Source organism: Dipodomys spectabilis, unplaced genomic scaffold (assembly GCF_019054845.1).
Source record: "Dipodomys spectabilis isolate Male_0828 unplaced genomic scaffold, ASM1905484v1 ptg000936l, whole genome shotgun sequence".
NCBI classification, from domain to species: Eukaryota; Metazoa; Chordata; class Mammalia; order Rodentia; family Heteromyidae; genus Dipodomys; species Dipodomys spectabilis.
This window is the reverse complement of record NW_024871613.1, coordinates 46,879-66,554: the sequence shown is the minus strand read 5'-3', so window position 1 is coordinate 66,554 and position 19,676 is coordinate 46,879. Positions and strand designations below refer to the sequence as shown.

Here is a 19,676-nt window from a genome sequence, read left to right as displayed (position 1 = left end):
TGAAAGTGTGTGGGGGCAGGGGAGGGGAAGAGGGGCCAGAGCCTCCTTGGCCACTGTTGGTGATTTTAGTGGCAAATTCGGTTTCTTTCCTTTTGCCTTGTTGCTGGAAGTGCTCTGAAGTGCAGCTTTGTACTCCATAGTCAGAGCCAAGAGGTAGAAGCCCAGATTCTCTTTTTCAGGGGAACTTGGGAGCTGTAACTGGAAGCGATCTGAGGCACCTAGCCAGAGTCTGCCCTGCCCATCTTTCCTGTCTGGGGTGGATGATATTTTATGAGCTCATGGGTTTGTGCTACCATTAGCACTTGTTCCTTCAAGTGCCAGAAAGTGGCTCACAAACCTCTGATTTTCGAGACAAGGAGAGTCAGGAGTTATGCGTTTATTCTCCTGAACCTAGAGATTCTGGTACTCACCCATGTGACTTTATAAACTTGCTTTTTGTGAATTGAAGCCAATGAATGGTAAACATTCCTTGAAAATATCTCATATAAACATAGTGATCTTCTTTTCATCCTCTGCACTTCCTATGGCTTTTGAAACTTTAAAAATATTGCTGGCAGCTGGGCACTCATGGCTCAAGGCTGTAATCCTAGCTACTCAGGATGCTGAGATTTGAGGATGGCTGTTCAAAGCCAGCCTGTGCAGGAAAGTCGGTGAAACTCTTATCTCCAATAAACCATCAGAAAACCGGAAGTGGTGCTGTAGCTCAAGTGGCAGAGCGCTATATCCATCTTTGAGCTGAAGAGCTGAGGGACAGCGCTCAGGCACAGAGTTCAAGCTCCATTAAAAAGCTCCGATTAAAAAGAAAAATGTTGCTGGCACAGATATAGTCCACTTTATGTGTTTGTTCTTCACAAATTACAATTTCTCCACTAATATAAGTAGCCTATTTTACATCACTTAAAATGAGAGAGACTGGCTAGGCAGGTGGTTCAGTGGTAGAGTGCTTGTCTTTCATGAATAAGGTCCTGGGTTTGATTCCTCAGAACCACAAAAGCAGAAAAAAGCCAGCAGTGCACTGTGGCTCAATTGGCAGAGTGTTAGCTTTGAGCTTAGGAGCTGAAAGAGTGCCCAGGCTCAGAGTTCAGGCTCCCCGACTGACAAAAAAAAAATTGAGAGAGACTTCCTATACAAGTATTCCAAAAACAATTGTTAAAACCTAATTTGAATACAATACAATGCCCTTTTTCTATGTATGCTTGTCCTGATTCTTGAACTCAATGTCTGGAAACTGACCATGAAATTATTTGGTTCAAAGATAATGTTCTACCACTGAAGCCACATCTCCACTTCCAATGACTATGGGTACTTTATTGGAGATAAGACTCAGACTTTCATATCTTCCTGGCTTCAGTCTGTGATCCTTGTAGGGTTCCTTCATGTCCATCCCAGGGGACCACAAGCAGGCACAGGAGAAAGATTATTATAAGGTTTATTAGAGGGACCATATTTCCCAGTCTTGGAGGGAGCACATGAATCTGTCCCTATTCAGGAAGCAATAGGATCTGGGGGCAGGAAGTGACTTAGTTGCATGCTTAGGTGGGTCTGAGTGGAGACAGGGAGCGGCCAGCTGTATGGGGGGGAAAACTAGGGCTGGGAGGAGCTCAGGTCTGGGTGGAGCTGAGGAGTAAAGGTGGGGATAATACTAACATTCCTCAGATCTCAGCCTCCTGATTGCAGGCATGAGCCACCACCATGTAGCTTCACTAGCTTTATTTCTCTCTTTCTCTCTCATTGTCTATTTTTCTCTGTCTCTTTTTCTCCTTCATTCTCTCAGTTTCACTTTCCTCCATTTGTCTCTTAATTTTTATTTTCTTCAAATGGTTTATCTGGGAAGTAGTTTTTCTTACTGATCAGTTTTCTTTTGGTGACATGGCTCTTAGAATTGATATTTTTCTTACTCAATATACAGGAAAATTGTTGCTAAACATAAAATAATTTGAGTTTCCCAGATTCTATTATCTTTCTCTGATTTAACCTCATTTGATGTGGTTCCTGCAGTTTTACTTTTTCTTCTGGCTCTGTTTGAATATTTTCATTCACTGACAGTATAAGATAGAAGCTGGTTGTGAAAATAAACAATATAGTGACTATGGTTTTCATATCTAAAATATCATTAATAGCAAAATCTGATATACATTTTCTATTGAAAGACTCCAGACTCACTGGGATACTTTCTTCAACGGGAGGGCACCCCAGGAACCAAGACTCCAAACCAGCAGATGCAATAAGCAAGAGGAGTTTATTTGACGTTTGCACAAACGGACTCTCTGTCCCAAGCAGACAGGGAGTCCCGAGCAGAGGTTACAGACATTTTTAAAGGCAAAAATCATAGAATCAGCATAAAATACTCTTTGTGATATAATTGGCTTATGGTTGGTCTATAATTGGTTGACATTTGACCCGGTTTATGGTCTGGCCAGGTGGTCATTGTCAAGGTTTGTCCCAGGGATGGCTTAATTAATTTGGAACTGAAGAACATGCACTTATCTATAACCGCTATTCTTGTTCTGGGTGGGCTGATATCTGGGCCAGCCAATACTTGAGTTATTGCCAATTATCTCCCAGGCCAAAGGGGGTCTAAAGGCAAGCATATTTACAGAGGCAAAGTCAGCAATTAGCAAGTTAATAATGGTTGTGGTGAAGTGAGGTTCCTAATTTTTAACTCTTCACTATGTAGTAAACTTTAATCTCAGGTACTTTTCTACTAAATAACATGTGTGGCAATGTATCATTAGGAATCTAGTGGGAGAAATGATTCAGAAATATGTGACACATTTGAGCAATAGTCAGTGAAAACATCTGCAAAACCTACAAGCAAGATGCACAGATTATAATAATTTGTATCTTTTGTCTATTTGTGTTTGTTATTAATGCTATTTTTAGTGTGGTTCCAGCTAAACAGTTTGAGCATATTTGAAGCACTTTCACTTTGTTATTTCAGTAGGTAAAATAGATACATATGTCACTCATATCTCTTCGTAGAATCCCAAATTTGATTTTTCCATATTCTTTTCAATGACAGGTCTTGTTTTGGAGTCCAGCAAGCTCTTGAACTTGTTTTGTAGCATAGGCTGGCACCTAATCCTTCCTGAGTTTCCTATGTTCAGGGAGTATATGTTTGTTCAAGGCTGTGTGTGGCTCCATTAGCTATTCTTATGCGTACAGTTCACTGATAAAACACATGGCCATATTGCTGTGTGGCCATTTCTTCCATCCATCTACACCAGTTTTCATCTTCCATCTGTGAAGCTGTATGATCATTAAATAGGCAGCTCCTGTTCCTCTCTATCTCAGCCTCTGGAATCATCCTACATTTGGCCTCTACAAGTTTGTTGATCCTTGGAAGCTCAGTAAGGGAAAACATACCGTGGCTGTTCCTTTATGTCTGGTGTTTTATTTTGTTTTTGTTTTTTGCCAGTCATGAGGCCTGAACTCTGGGTCTGGGTGCTGTCCCTCAGCTCTTCTGCTCAAGGCTAGCTCTTGACCACTGGAGCCACAGGGCCACTTCCGGCTTTTTCTGTTTATGTGGTGCTGAGGAATCGAACCCAGGGCCTCATGCTTGCAAGGCATGCACTCTACCGCTGAGCTACCTTCCCAGCCCCATGTCTGGTGTGTTTTATTTAGCTTATTTTATTTAACGTTCATCCCTGCCATAAAATGTAGTAAAATTTTCCTCCTTTTCCACACATTTATTGTTTCACATGCTTCGATGTTTTGCTTATTATGAGTAGATTTTGTGAAGAGTTTCTCCAAGTATCTGTTCTACTCCCTGCTTTATCTTCTGTTGCACACAAGTATAGAAGTGCTTAACCATGTTCCTATGTAGTTCTATATTTAGTTCTTTTCAGGACTCTTGGTATCATCTTTGATAGTTTTACATACATGAGAGAAATGCACCAAGACTCACATTGTTTTCACATCTTTCCTAGCTTTTGTAAGACTTCGGATGGATTTTTGTTGTTTTTATTTAAAACTATGTCCTTATTAGCATGTGTAAAAGTTATTTTATTGTAATCCATTTAGAGATATATGCAAATATTTTCTCTCATACCATTCTTTTGCTTCTTTGTTGATAGTGCTGTTCAGTATACAAGGTTTTCATTGTAGGCACTTAATCTTGTGTGGTTTTGTATTTATTTTTTAAATTTTTATTTATTTATTTACTTACTGTCAGTCATTGGTCTTGAACTCTGGGCCTGAGCGCTGTCCCTGAGCTCTTCAGTTCAAGGCTAGCACTCTACCACAGCATCACTTCCAGTTTTCTAGTGGTTTATTGGAGTTTCACAGGTTTTCCTGCGCGGGCTGGCTTTGACCCATAATCTTCAGATCTCATCTTGCATCACAGGAGAGAAACCCTATGATGTGATAAATGTGGAAAGTCTTTCAGACATAAGTCATCTCTCATTTTGAATCAGAGAACACAAACAGGAGAGAAACCTTATGAATGTAACAAATAGGGAAAGTCTTTCAGACAGAAATCAGACCTCACTTTGCATGTAAGAATACACACAGAGAGAAGCATTCTGAATGTAATGAATGTGGAAAGGCTTTCAGACAGCAGTCAGACCTCACTTTGCATCAGAGAACACATATAGGAGAGAAGCCTTATGAATGTAACAAATGTGGAAAATCTTTCAAGTGGAAGTCCCACCTCAACAAATATATGAGAATTCACAGGAGAGAAATCCTATGAATGTAACAGGCATAAGTAAATTCACACATGTCAGAAACCTTAGGAATGTAATAAAGCGTGGAAAGCACTCTCCTGGAAGAAAGCTCGGTTTGCATCAGAGCACACACATCAAAGAGAAGCCTTCTGAATGTAGCAAATGTTCAATCTTTCCTCCAGAAGGCACAGCTCAGGATTTATCTTTGAACAGACACAGGAGAAAAATCTTATGAATGAAACAAATGTGGAAAGTTTTTCAATAAAAAGTCATACCTCAGTTTGCATCAGCAAACAAACACAGGAGAGAAGTGTTACGAATGTAAGAAATGTGAAAAATCCTTCACCAAGAAGGCACAGCTCAGTGCTTATAGCACATACACGAGAGAAACCTTATAAATATTACAAATGTGAAAATTCTTTGACCTGGAAGGCATACCTCAGTGTTCATCGGAGAACTGTCTCAAGTAAGAGGAAAGAAAATTAACAAATACAACAGATGCGCAATGACTTTTAATCAGAAGTCAGTCCTCAGTGCACCTGAGATCTGACACAGTAGGAATTAATGTATAATAAATGCATAAAAACAAATCCAGAAGTCACATCTCTACAGGTAAAAGAGAGCTGAACACATGACAGAATCTCTTTATATGTAAACATTAGAGGAAGGATTTCAAACAGAACTCTATCTTCAGCAAGCATGAAAGCACTCACTCATACAGAAACCCAATGTAGGAAGCTGTCAGAAACTTCTGAGAGAAATCCTTCGTGGCAGAGGTAAGCTAGGTGTAATGGGAACCATTCATTGCTCTTGGCACTCACTGACTCATTTATAAGGAATGGTTTGTCAAGGTAATTTTATAATCTCTTCTTAGAAATAAGAACTTTGGCCCTTTGAGACTGAAGTCAGATCATCTGCAAGGTGGTTTGTGTAGTGACAGATGGGAAAAGACTGCCATGATATGAGCCAAGGATATGAAAGCATCGATTTCTCCACCACTCCACCGAAGTCTGCCACTGTATGTGTGGTCTATGCACTATAACACAAATGACTTACTACTTCCAGTACAGTTTTTGAATGGAAAATCTGATGGAAGATACCATTCCTTGTTTATTACAAAATGTGCACATTTCTCATCACCTTTTTTTCCCAAATTAGTTCATAAAACATTCAGTTAACATGGAAGGACACATTTGGGGGTATACACATTTGTGTGTGTGGAGGGGGGGGTACAAGCTCTGAAACTTGAACTCAGAGCCTAAGCACTGTCTTCAAGCATTTTTGCTGAAGGCTAATCTACCATTTGAGCCACAACTGCACTTCTGGTTTCTTTGGTGGGCAAATAAAGACAAGAGTCTTAAGCATTTGGTTTTCAATGAGTAATCCCCAAATGACTTCAGTACTTACTTTAGATTTAATTAACATCTGGTGATGACTCACTTCTGATTGATTGACAGTAAGCCCATTCTAACTGTGGATAATGTGAAGAGCCTGTGTTTTCTCATTATTCTGGAGGCTGAATGTAAAGTTAGAAGGATGAATATCTCTCTACCCCCACTACTATCCCTTTTTCCAACTCCCTTCAGATAATTTTACCAAACCATTATTAAGACATTGTTAGGGGCTGGGAAGGTGGCTCAGTGGTAGAGTGCTTGCCTTGCATGCATGAGGCCTTGGGTTCGATTCCTCAGCACCACATGAGCAGAAAAGGCCAGAAGTGGTGCAGTGGCTCAAGTGATAGAGCGCTAGCCTTGAGCTGAAGAGCTGAGGGACAGTGCCCAGGCCCAGAGTTCAGGCATCACAACTGACAAAAAAAAAAAAAAAGACATTGTTAAACTTAATTCTGGGAGTAATGTAAAAATTATAAACATGGAAAAATGAACAGAAGATGGTTTTTAGGGAGATGAGAGAGAGAAGTAGATAGAGGAAGGACTGTGTTAGGCATTTCGTAAGGTAAAATTCAGGTGAATATTGATCCTTGTCACTTTCTATAGGTATATACAGAAATTTGAAGTACAATATTATGTTACAAGTTTTCATTGTGTAGTGATTGCATATCTAATACCCAGAATACATATTGTTCTTTTTGACAAGGGGCATGTACAATGTCATGGAGGGATATGGAGGATATTATATTAAGTTAAATAACTAGATAACTAGATATTAAGTTCAATAACTAGTTCAATAACTAGAAAGATATTTAGTAATCTCACACAAAAGTGGAAGCTAAGAAAAGTACAAGCAACAACTCACAGAGATTGAGAACAGAATGCTGACCATGAGACATTAATAATAATTTCACAATCATTTCATTTGATTACAAATTATATTGCACTCATTTTGAAGTACAATGTAATATTCCATGATTTCATTGTGCAGTGATTGCATATCCAATAGCCGGAACACATATTTCTTTGTGATGAGAAGAAATTGTCACTTGCAATCTCATGAAGGACCATGGAAGATAGTACATTAAGTGAAATAACCTGACACAGAAAGACACTGAGCAATCACACACAAAAATGGGAGCTTACAAAAACCAATTTCTCAAGAATTTGTATAATAGCTGTTACCAGAGATATGGAGAAATTGGTCACTGTCTTCAGGATTTTCTGTTCAAGATTTTGGTCTTCTTAGGAGTCCAATTAAACTATTACCAATCAACTAAAGGATTTAAGAGTGAACACTGAAAACCAAATTAAGGAGGTAAAGAACTCCATACAAGATCTAAAAGTTCCACCAACAAATTTGAAGGCCTCATATCTAACCAATTAGAAGGAAAGGAAATAAAAAAACCAAGTAGAAAGACTTGAGAGGTTAGTCCATGCAGAAGAGCGAATCTCTGGGACTGAAGACAGCCTAGAGATTATAGAGAACCAACAGATAAGTATTCAAGACAAATCCAAGAAATATGATTCATCTGTTCAACATTTAGAAGACACAATCAGAAGGCCTAATATAAGCATAATGGATGTAAAGGAGGGCCTAGAGAAAGAAGTCAAAGACCTCCAAAGTAGAACTCACACTGATACTCCTCCAATTCTTCAATGAAATTGAAAGGAAAAGTTCACTACCAAGCTCTTTCTATGAAGCCATCATAACCCTCATTCCAAAACTAGGCAGGGACTCATTAAAGAAAGAGAATTATAGACCTCTTTCTTTGATGAACATTGATGCAAAATTTCTCAATAAAATTTTGGCCAATTGACTTCAATAATTCTTCCAAAAAATTATAAACCATGATCAAAAAGGATTCATTTCAGGGATGCATAGCTGGTTCATATACACGAATCAATATAATCCATCACACCAACAAGAGCAAGAATAAGAACCACATTATTATCTCAATAGATGCAGAAAAAGCATTTGATAAGATCCAACACCACTTTATGATGAAAGCTCTGGAAAAAGTAGGAATCCATGGAACATTCCTCTATATAATAAAGGCTGTATATGGCAGAACAACAGCCAGCATTATACTTAGTGATGAAAAGCCTAATTTTCTCTAAATTCAGGTATGAAACAAAGTTGTCTACTCTCTCCACTTCTCTTCAATTTAGTATTAGAATGCCTAGCTTCAGCAATAAGACAAGATGCAAACATAAAGGAGATCCAAATAGGGAAAGAGTAAGTAAAGTTCTCCCTCTCTGCAGATGACATGATCTTGTATTTAAAGAACCCCATGGATTCCCTTGAGCTGATCCAAAATTTTGGCGAAGTAGCAGGGTATAAAATTAATCCTCCAGTAGATGAGTGGATCAAGAAAATGTGGTATATATACACAATGGAATTCTATGTCTCCATCAGAAAGAATGACATTGCCCCATTTGTTAGGAAATGGAAAGACTTGGAAAAAATTATATTAAGTGAAGTAAGCCAGGCCCAAAGAAACATAGGTCCCATGGTTTCCCTTGTTTGCAATAACTAGTATATGTCTGAGTCAAACAGAAAAGGTCAGATAAGTTGATGTTAGGGAAATGAACCCTAAGATATGTATTCAAATGTTTTTTTTTTCTTTCATGGGATTGTTTCTAACACATTTATAAGATTATTTCTTTGTTGCTTTGTATGTCCCTCCCCCACAGTATAACCCCTGTTTTCACTGTATTTGATGTTGTTATAATTTGTGGAGGGGAAGGGAAAAAACAAATCGTTTAAATAGGGATACAGGTGGACCCATTGCAACAATGAGATGTACAAGTTGTTATGTCAAAAACGAACTTTATAACTTTGGTGGGGGGGAGGAGGGTTAGGTGGGAGGTAGGGGGAGGATGGGATGGGAAGGGGAAACAAAGGAGGAGGCTACAATGCTTGATAAGAAATATACTTATTGGGCTGGGAAGTTGGCTCAGTGGTAGAGCACTTGCCTTGCATGCCTGAGGCCCTGGGTTCGATTCCTCAGCACCACATAAGCAAAAAGAAAAAAGCCGGAAGTGGCGCTATGGCTCAAGTGGTAGAGCGCTAGCCTTGAGCTGAAGAGCTGAGGGACAGCACCCAGGCCCAGAGTTCAGGCCCCATGACTGGACCCAAAAAAAAAATATCTCAAGAAATATACTTATTATCTTGCCCATGTAATTGTAACCCCTCTGTAAAGTATTTTCACAATAAAAAAATTAAAAAAAAATTGATCCTCAAAAATCAATGGCTTTTCTGGATGCCAATAATGAGAAGAGCATGGCTGAAATCAGGAAAGCAACTCCTTTTGTAATAGCCCCACACAAAAAATAAAATACCTAGGAGTAAACTAAAGAAGTAAAGGGCCTCTATAATGAAAACTGTAAAACCTCAAAAAAGAAAATTAAAGCAGAACTAAGGAAGTAGAAAAACCTCCTATGCTCCTGGATTGGGAGGATTAACATCATGAAAATGGCAATACTGCCAAAGACTATCTACAAATTCAATGTGATGCCTATCAATATCCCAACCTCATTCTTCAATGAAATAGAAGCAACTGAAAAATTTATATAGAATAAAAGACTCCAAATAGCAAAACAATCCTTAGCAGAAAGAAAAGTGCTGGAGGAATATCAATACTCCAGTGGTAGAGCGCTAGCCTTGAGCTGAAGAGCTGAGGGACAGCGCCCAGGCCCAGAATTCAAGCCCCATGACCGCCAAAAAAAAAAAAAGACTCCACAGAGCTCCCCTATGACCCAGCAATCCCACTTTTGGGATCACAAACAACACCATCCTAAAGCTACCAGCACAACTATGTTTGTTGCAGCATTATTTACCATAGCTAAGATATGGAATCAACCCAGAGGCCCTGCCACGCCTACTCCAGTGGAGTCTGCTTAGCATGGGAAACCAGCTTTCAGACCTGAGAACAGGAAAGATCTTATGGGACAGTTAAGGCCTCTATAAAAATAGGTAATGGTTAATTGGTGACAAACATCGAAACCCATTGTATTTCTTAGAGATAAGCCGGAAACAAGTGCCTATCAGGCGACCAGCTGGTGACCACCCATGAAGCCCTGCAGCAAGACTGTGTAACCTTTTGCCCTTTCTCATGGAGACTTTTGCTATAAAAATTTGTTATCCTCTGCATTAAATCGCACTCAGCATCCACTCCTCTTGTGTGTGAGTTGTCTGTTTGCCATCTCCCGACCTATTCCAGTTCCTCCACTAGGTGTCCTCCGTCGTCCTGACAGAGCCGGTCCGCGGGAAGGCCCCTCAGTAGATGAATGGATCAAGAAAATATGGGACATATACACAATGGAATTCTATGCCTCCATCAGAAAGAATGACATTGCCCCATTTGTTAGGGGCAGACTTGGAAAAATGTGTATTAAGTGAAGTAAGCCAGGCCCAAAGAAACATAGGTCCCATGGTTTTCCTTATTGGCAATATCTAGTATATGTCTAGAACAAGCAGAAAAGGTCAAAAGGTAAGTATATAGGAGCATATGAGATGTTAAGCAAAATGAACCCCAAGATAGTGACACAAGATGTTTTATCTTTGTTGCTGTTGTTCTTAATGCATTTACAATGTACTAAGTGATTTTTTTTTTGGTATGTTCTTCCCCCATGGTATTACCCATTTTTTTCAATGTATTTGATTCTGGTGCCCTGCATCTTATATATACAATTTTCTAATTTGGGAAGGGAAATAACAAAATGCTGAAAGAATACAAGTTGACCCATTGTACCAATGAGATATACAAGACACTATGTTGAAAATGAGCTTTACAATTTTGGGCCAGGGGAGAGGAGAGTTGGGGCCAGAAGAGTTGGCAGGGAAAAACAAAGCAGGGGGTAACAATACTTGATACAAAATGTACTCATTACCTTACTCATGTAACTGTAACCCCTCTGTACAGTATCTTTACAATAAAAAATATATTATATATATATATATGCATAGATATATATAAGATTTTTCTTTTTGGAGCTAAGAAGGTGGCTCAGTGGTAGAGCTCTTGCCTTGCATGCCTGAGGCCCTGGGTTCGATTCCTCAGCACCACATAAGCAAAAAGAAAAAAGCTGGAAGTGGCACTGTGGCTCAAGTGGTAGAGTGCTAGCCTTGAGCTGAAGAGCTGAGGGACAGCGCCCAGGCCCAGAGTTCAGGACCCACAACCAGACCCCCTCCCAAAAAAAAAGATTTTTCTTTTTAATCCTTTGGCCAAATTGGTGTGAATGAGAATATGCTTTTGTATTTTTACCAGTGTGGCATGGGCTTGACCATCACAGAATGGCTATGGGCCAAAGTCTTCACTGTGGGGAATTCACACAAAACAGATCAGACATAGGCAGTGGTGACAGAAATCACAGGGTTGCAGCCTGATGCCCTGGATTTAAAAGAACAGTGGAATCTATACCATGTATAGATGATTCTGTGTCAAGGTTCCATGTTTGATGTTGTGGAAATGTTACCTGTGCCTGTTAATCAAATTGACTAACCTTGGGGAAAAAAAGGTAAGCCTTCACTTGCTTCCTTTATGTGGTTAAATAATTTGCAGCTCATATGAATATCTGTTTCCTGTGATCTCAACCATGCTCTCAGGGAAGGGCAGAGCAAGAATTGAGAGATTTTTGAACACTTCCTCAGATTCCCAACACTCCTGAGTGATGGTAATGAGAAAAAAGTCTCATTAGGTGCTGAAGTTAGAGTTCCCTCAATGCTTGATTCCTTGCATGGTGTCATGGAATCTAGAGCCAAAAGCAAGTCTTAATCCCTTTCTTAAACCCTTCTGCAACAAAGGGATCCTGGAAAGACTGATGCTCTAGATTGCTTGAACCATGGGAAGGTTCAAATCATTTCCATTCCTGAACAAAATTAGATCAGCTTCTGCATGATGAAGAGACTACTTGTGAAAATCCTCTCTAAACATATACTTGTTGTCAAAGGCTTCTAGGGGCCTTCATTATCAGTAAGTAGGTGACCCCATCTATGACCAGTGTTCTACTTGGCCCCCAAGACTGCCCAGAGCTCAGAACATCCTGAACCAATTGCCACTTGATGTTTGTGCCAATAATTTTTCTTTGACCAGCCCCAATGAGCACTTAAGCTAATTAATGGAGGCCTTGTGCCCTAGTAAACTGATGTTTAGAGAATGATGACTTTCTGTTGATTACTGAGTTGAGTTAAAGAACAAGCCAGGGGGCCAGGACACCTGAGAACAGGTATCTTCCTTCTCAAGTCCTCCTCACCAATGAAGGACTCAGTCAGTCTTATCATCTTTAGGACAGGGGAACAGCAATTGATCTCCCGTATAAAGTTAGTGCCACAGTCCCTAACAGCACCAATCACTCAGAGGAACACCCAAGTTGTTTTCCCTCCACCACCCAGTGTCTACTACTGTCCTGATGGCGCTACTCCCTCTGATCACTCCCCCAGTAGGGCCCGATTAACAGGGACTAAGATAGCAGTACAATCTCAGTACTATGCTCTGAAAACACACCTAAGTATCTGGATTTCCATGTCTAACATTCTCTATTTGGTTATCTACAGGAAGAAGATGATGTATAATTACTGTCTGATGAAATTCTATTACTATATCCATTTTTCTTTTGTTTGCTTTTACTGGTTATTAGCCTTAAATTCATGGCACTCTAGTCTTCTTTGGCTTCTATGGTAAAGCTTGGCACTCTATTCCACGTGCCACACCTCAAATTCTGACATTGTTCTATTTAGTATCACAAGTTCATTCATCTAATAAAGGCAGTGTATGTGTGATCCCTGTTATCTGTTCTCTTACAAGATGTTTACCAGGGCTGGGAAGTTGGGTCAGCGGTAGAGCACTTGCCTTGCATGCCTGAGGCCTTGGGTTCAATTCCTCGGCACCACATAAGCAAAAAGAAAAAAGCCAGAAGTGGTGCTGTGGCTCAAGTGGTAGAGCGCTAGCCTTGAGCTGAAGAGCTGAGGGACAGCACTCAGGCCCAGAGTTCAGTCCCCACGACCGGACCCAAAAAACATTAAAAAAAAAAAAAAAAAAAAGATGTTTACCAAAACTAAACTAGAAAAACTACAATACTTGAAATTGGGAAAAATATTTTCATAGCATGATCTAAAATAAAAATTGAGTAATTTAATGGAATTTTGTAACAAATTTAAAAAGTAAAAAATTGCAGAGGAATATAGATTAACATTGAACAGTCATGTGTAAAAACAGCATTCAGATGCTCTGTATGAACATACTTTCCACAGCAATTCAGATTTCCCATTTCTCATGACTAGACACGGGAACATGAGAATGTTCCAACCATTTAAATGTGAACCTCTTGACTGAGTAGAAGGCAAGACTGTATCATCTCATAATCATGACGAGAGGTCATCATGGAATATTCACAATGAGCACCTGCCACTAGAGTTTGCCATGAACAGTTTTGTTTCAAAAAAATAAATCCTTCAACCACACATTATAATGTGTAACCAATGTAGAGTGCCATCATGACAAACAATGAGCAGCATTTAAAATGTATTTTCATTGTGAAAATTTGTTTGAATTAAGAATAAATGTGACATGTAAAATAAAAAGCTTTCTTGGCTGGGCGCTGATGGCTCACGCCTGTAATCCTAGCTACTCAGGAGGCTGAGATCTGAAGATCACGGTTCAAAGCCAGCCCAGGCAGGAAAGTCCGTGAGACTCTTATCTCCAATAAACCACTAGAAACCCAGAAGTGGCACTGTGGCTCAAGCGGTAGAGCGCTCACCTTGAGCTGAAGAGCCCAAGGACAGTGCCCAAGCCCAGAGTTCAAGCCCCAAGACTGACCAAAAAAATTTTTTTCTTGATTTGAAATATCAATCTCACTAATTGGTAATTTATTTGATATACTCTTTCAAATACAGGCAAATAGATCAATAGATAGCGATATATATTTATGTCGCTTTGGAGTAAGCAGTAAGATTACGGTTCATTCATTGAATGCGGTGCTTTGTATAAGTGAGCACAAACTCACCCAGTCATTTGAAACCACGTAGACTCCTCTGTAACACCTGTCAATTTATCAGACCTTTGGCACAATCATTGGCTCCTTACATTCCTAAGATTTCTAACTAGTGTGAATTCTCTTATGCTTGATGAGGTGTGAATTCTGGGTAAAGGGCTTTCCACACCTGTTACATTCATAAGGTTTCTCTCCTGTGTGTATTCTCTGATGGATGTTAAGCTCTGTCTTCCGGGTGAAAGACTTTCCACACCTGTTACATTCATAAAGTTTTTCCCCAGTGTGTTTTTGCTGATGGACATTAAGATCTGCCCTCCTCATGAAACACTTTCCACACTTGACACATTCATAAGGCTTCTCTCCTGTGTGTGTTCTCTGATGGACAGTAAGGTTTGCCTTCTTGATGAAAGACTTTCCACACACATTACATTCATAAGGTTTCTCTCCTGTGTGTGTTCTCTGATGATCATTAAGGTGTGTCTTCCGGGTGAAATGCTTTCCACACCTGTTACATTCATAAGGTTTCTCTCCTGTGTGTGTTCTCTGATGGGCAGTAAGTTGTGTCTTCCGGGTGAAATGCTTTCCACACCTGTTACATTCATAAGGTTTCTCTCCTGTGTGTGTCTTCCGATGGATAGTAAGTTGTGACGTCCAGGTGAAAGACATTCCACACCTGTTACATTCATAAGGTTTCTCTCCTGTGTGTCTTCTCTGATGTGAAGTGAGGTATGACTTCAGTCTGAAAAACATTCCACATTTGTCGCATTCATAAGTTCTCTCTTCTGTGTGACTTCTCTGATACTGATTGAGAGCTGACTTCTGGGTAGAATTTGTCCTACATCCTTCATATTGATAGGGTTTCTCTTCTGTGGGTGTTTGAGGTGGGAAAGTCAGATCTGACTTCAGAGACATAGATTTTTCACACTGGATATAATCATTGGACTTCTCTGCATATTTGCTATGGGGTTTTGCAAGGACAATTTCCCTACTGAAAGGTTTTTTACATACATTATATGTACAAGGATTCTCTCTTGTGCACATTTTCTGATGTGTAGTGACTGTATGTCTTAAATAGAAGGTTTTTCCACATCCAGTGCATTCAGGTGTTTTCCTCTGGCCCTGAAGTATTTCTTGGGCAAGGAGAGTAGACTTACATTGCTGCTCATCACTCAAATCAAAAGTTCTCATACTTTCTTCTACTGTGTTACTATTTTTGACAGCTACTTCACACAGACATTCACATGGACTTTCCTGGAAGTTCTTAATCACATCCTCCATTTCTTGGACATCTAAAATGAGTCAGAGAAAAAAAAGACAAAAACTTAAGACCAAAACATAAGACCAAAAATTCCTTAATGAGGGGGCTGGGAAGGTAGGCTCAGTGGTAGAGTGCTTGCCTTGCATGCATGAGGCCCTGGGTTCGATTCCTCAGCACCACACAAGCAAAAAGAAAAAAGCCGAAAGTGGCGCTGTGGCTCAAGTGGTAGAGCGCTAGCCTTGAGCTGAAAAGCTGAGGGACAATGCCCAGGCCCAGAGTTCAGGCCCCACGACCGGACCCAAAAAAAAAAAAAAAAAAAATTCCTTAATGTAAAGGTAAAGACATTTTCTCCCATCCTATCTGTTAGAGACTTAAAATACCAAAGTATGGGGCTGGGAATATGTCTTAGTGTTAGAGTGCTTGCCTAGCATTCAAGAAGCCCTGGGTTTGATTCCTCAGTACCACATAAACAGAAAAAACCAGAAGTGGCATTGTGACTCAAGCAATAGAGAGCTAGTATTGAGCAAAAGAAGCTCAAGGACACTGCCCAGGCCTTGAGTTCAAGCCTCAGGACTGACAAAAAATGTATCAAAGTAGGAATAGCTTTATGAAAAATATACTCTTCTGCCTAATACATTAATTAAGAAAGTAATAATGATATTTTACAATGGAAAATGTTTTTCTGTATTTCAGTTTTTTCTTCTTTTTATATCAGGAAAAATATTTACTCAACTACATACTGCTAGAGTTTTAAGCTGAGTATTTGCCATCTGCCTTTAGTATTTTTGTGGTTGTGTTTTTCAAATATTGTTTTGTTTGACCATAGGGGAATGCTGCTTTGTTTCCTTTTCTTTTCTTGAAAAATGTATTTTTCTACTTTGCTTTTCATCTATTAGGTGAGACATACGAATAATTACTAGACTCAGAGACCATTAAGAGTATTTTATACATCCCCTTGCCTTTCATCTAAGCAGGAATGGTTTGTTTTAATTGTGAAGATGATGTACAGAGGGGTTACAGTTACATACTGTAGATAGTGAGTACATTTTTATGTCGGTTGTGGGGCCTGAACTTTGGGCCTGAGTGCTGTCCCTCAGCTCTTCAGCTCAAGGCTAGCATTCTACTACTTGAGCCACAGCGCCACTTCCAGCTTTTTCTGCTAATGTGGTGCTGAGGAATCGAATCCAGAGCCTCATGCATGCAAGGCAAGCGCTCTACCACTGAGCCACCTTCCCAGCACCCTTAATGAGCCTTTTTAGACTAAATGCTTTGTTTCTGAATCCCAGTATCTGCCCACCACTGATAAGCTATTTTCCTTATTAAAGGACAGCAACCCTGGCATACTACTTATTTCCTCATACCAGCACACTCCGAATTTCAAAGAAAATGAAATCTCATATTCTAAATTTCTCATTTTAGTTTTTTGTTTCAGAGTAATTTCTACAAGGAGAAAGAGAATTGCTAACTTTAATTCTACTGCCACACAGAGTTCAGTGTTTCCGTATGAATTCTGGATTCACAAGTCTTTGAGACAAAGGATCACCTAGTTCTCTACCACACTCAGGACTCAGGGGAAGTAGGAACATTATTGCTCAGTACAATGCAAGATGAACTTACCAACCAAGCTCTCAATCCAACATCACTATGCAAGGTGTATTAACTCACTTGTGTAATTCTTGTCTGAGGCTTCTCCTATCCATGGTTCTGCACCTTCCTCCAGCTTGACAATCAAGTTAGGTTTAGGAACACAGGGCCCTGCTAATAAGAACCAGTGAAGAACTGTTGCTCATGCTGGGTCATCACTGCTATAAAAGTTCAGACATCCTATTCACAAGGTTGCTACTAAATCTTGTTTCTCATTCCTCACTGGATCCATAGTTAACTTGCCCCCAGCTTTGGATTTATTTTGCCAGTTATGTAGCTTGAACTCAGCTCTTTTGCTGAAGGCTAGCATTCTACCAATTTGAGTCCCAGCTCCACTTCCAGTTTTTAAGTGGTTAATTGGAGATAAGTCTTGTGGTGTCTTTGCTGCCATTACTGGGTTCAAACTGAAATCCTGGATTTTAGCCACCAGATTAGCTAGGATTAAAGGGATGAACCACCGCACCCAATACCACACTTGAATAATAAATACCCACTTTCATCTAGTGATTCCCAGATCATGCTTCCAATAGTCATATACATTCTACTCTACATTGTATATCCACCTACAACAAATCGTCTCAAGTGGGAAGACTGTCTCGTGTTAGTGGAACACAGTTTAGAACTTTTGTCTCACTTCTTACTTGGCAACTTGAAAAAAGAATACAAATGCCTCACGAGTTATATAATCAAGTAGAAGTTTTCCTGAAAAAGGAATGATACTTCGCATGGACTGGAATCTTCTACTCAAATACCAATGCAAGTTTGATAAATGTTCACATATCTACTAAAAACACTTGACCTAACAAATGAATGTGACTTTTGCTCACCCAAGGACACCAGGTTGCCGTAGGTCTCCAGCATTACATCTCTATACAGGGTCCTCTGAACAAGATCCAAGTCCTGCCACTCCTCCCAGCTGAAGTCCACAGCCACATCATCAAATGACACCAGTTTCTGTAATGGCACATTTCCATCAAGTAAAAATATGTGTATGTGTGTATGTATGTGTGTGCATGTATGTGTGTATATACGTGTGTGTGCGCGCGTGCGCCTTTAGTCATGAGAATATCAAGTCTGGAATTTCATTCTTCTACATGCATGTTTTTGTCTTAAATAGAGTATTTGGGGCTTGATGTATTATCTATACAATGCGAGAAAGAAAAATGAAAGTAGAAATGTTTGCTTAAAGAAATTAGCTAATTATTCATTTGGCCTTTATAAGATTTGACACTGTGGCTCAAGTGGTAGAACCCTAGCCTTGAGCTGAAGAGCTGGGGACAGTGCGCAGGCCCAGAGTTCAAGCCCCACGACCATCCAAAAAAAAAAAAGTTAAGTAAAGGAGGCATGTGATCTAAAAAATATACAAGAAATTTTTTAAAGTTCAAATGAAATATAGTACTAATTTGTTCTGTAGAGACTAAAAGGAGAGATTTTTTTACTCCCATATCAAACCCATTACAAATGAAGACTGTACAGCAATTTTTCCAATCTAGCCATTCTTGAAAATACTAGAGGTGTAGAGGCTGACTAACACCAAAAATGGAAATATATCTGTAAGAAAGAAAATATCCTTCAATTCACAATTGGGCTGAGGCACTCTCCTAAAATGTAGATTGAAGACATTTTCAGGAAATGATACTTCATTAAAAAAACATTGTATTTAAGAGTATTACAAGAAATTATTCTCCCCCAAGAGAACACCAAAAGGAGTCAACATAGATATAAAACAGTAAATGTGCCATGTGCTGGTGGCTCACACCTGTAATCCTAGCGATTGAGGAGGCTGAGATCTGAAGATTGCAGTTCAAAACCAGCCCAGGCAGGCTCTTAACTCCAATAAACTACAAGAAAACCAAAAGTGGTGCTGTGGCTCAAGTGGTAGAGCGCTGGCCTTGAGCTGAAGAGCTCAGGGACAGTGCCCAGGCCTAGAGTTCAAGCTGCATTATCGACAAACAACAACAACAACAAAACCCAACAGTAAATGTTTAGGTAAGGATAAAGGAATGTATGAATGTATAGAACATACATTTTATGTAATTTTTCTAAAATGACGAAATGATGAAAATGATTTGTGCAAGGAAAACATAGCACCATATCATTATTCATAGAGCATGAAAATTCAATATACAAACACATAAGTGTATTAAAAATAAAGTACATGGGTTAGGTAAATGGATCAGCTGATATTGTACTTCCTGGGCAAATATGAGGGCCTGAGTTCAAAGAATTAATTCCACCAAAAAAGAAACTAAAAGGCCAATAGTGTTAGGTTATTAATGGAATTATCTCACTGAAAAGTAACTATATTATATGATGTCATATGCTGGTACTGTGAGAATATTGTAAACTCTTAGAGTACTTGGTAATAATAGAGTGAACTACACTGAGCATGTTAGTGTCCTTTGTCTACCATACAAATTAATCAGACTGGACAGGAAATTTATTTTCTTGCAGTTCCTGTATACAATTTTTGTGCATGGTTTACTTCTGCCAAAGCTCTATGCTTCAGTCCTAGGATGGCCTTTGTTCTGTACAAAAAAAATCTCTAATTACTTCTTTATGAAGAACACAGTGTGACTATCAGACAAGATTACAGGTACTACATAACAGCCCTTTAAAAGGGATATACGGGCCTTGCATATTTATAAGTTGCACAGATGCAGTAAACCATAGAGCCAAAATATTTGAAAAAGTATGGCAACTGTATTAAACATTCAGTCTTTG

The 19,676-nt window shown here is 39.4% G+C and overlaps 1 long non-coding RNA gene across 1 annotated transcript; it reads right to left on the bottom strand.

Moving 5' to 3' along the window:
- Positions 1 to 15,306: 15,306 nt before the first annotated feature.
- On the bottom strand, positions 15,307 to 17,900 carry LOC122102901. Its single transcript, XR_006146629.1, has 3 exons — positions 17,780 to 17,900; positions 16,974 to 17,063; positions 15,307 to 15,339 (listed from the first exon to the last, which is right to left on the bottom strand). It is a non-coding gene; the product is annotated as an uncharacterized LOC122102901 (long non-coding RNA).
- Between the last annotated feature and the right edge of the window lie 1,776 nt (positions 17,901 to 19,676).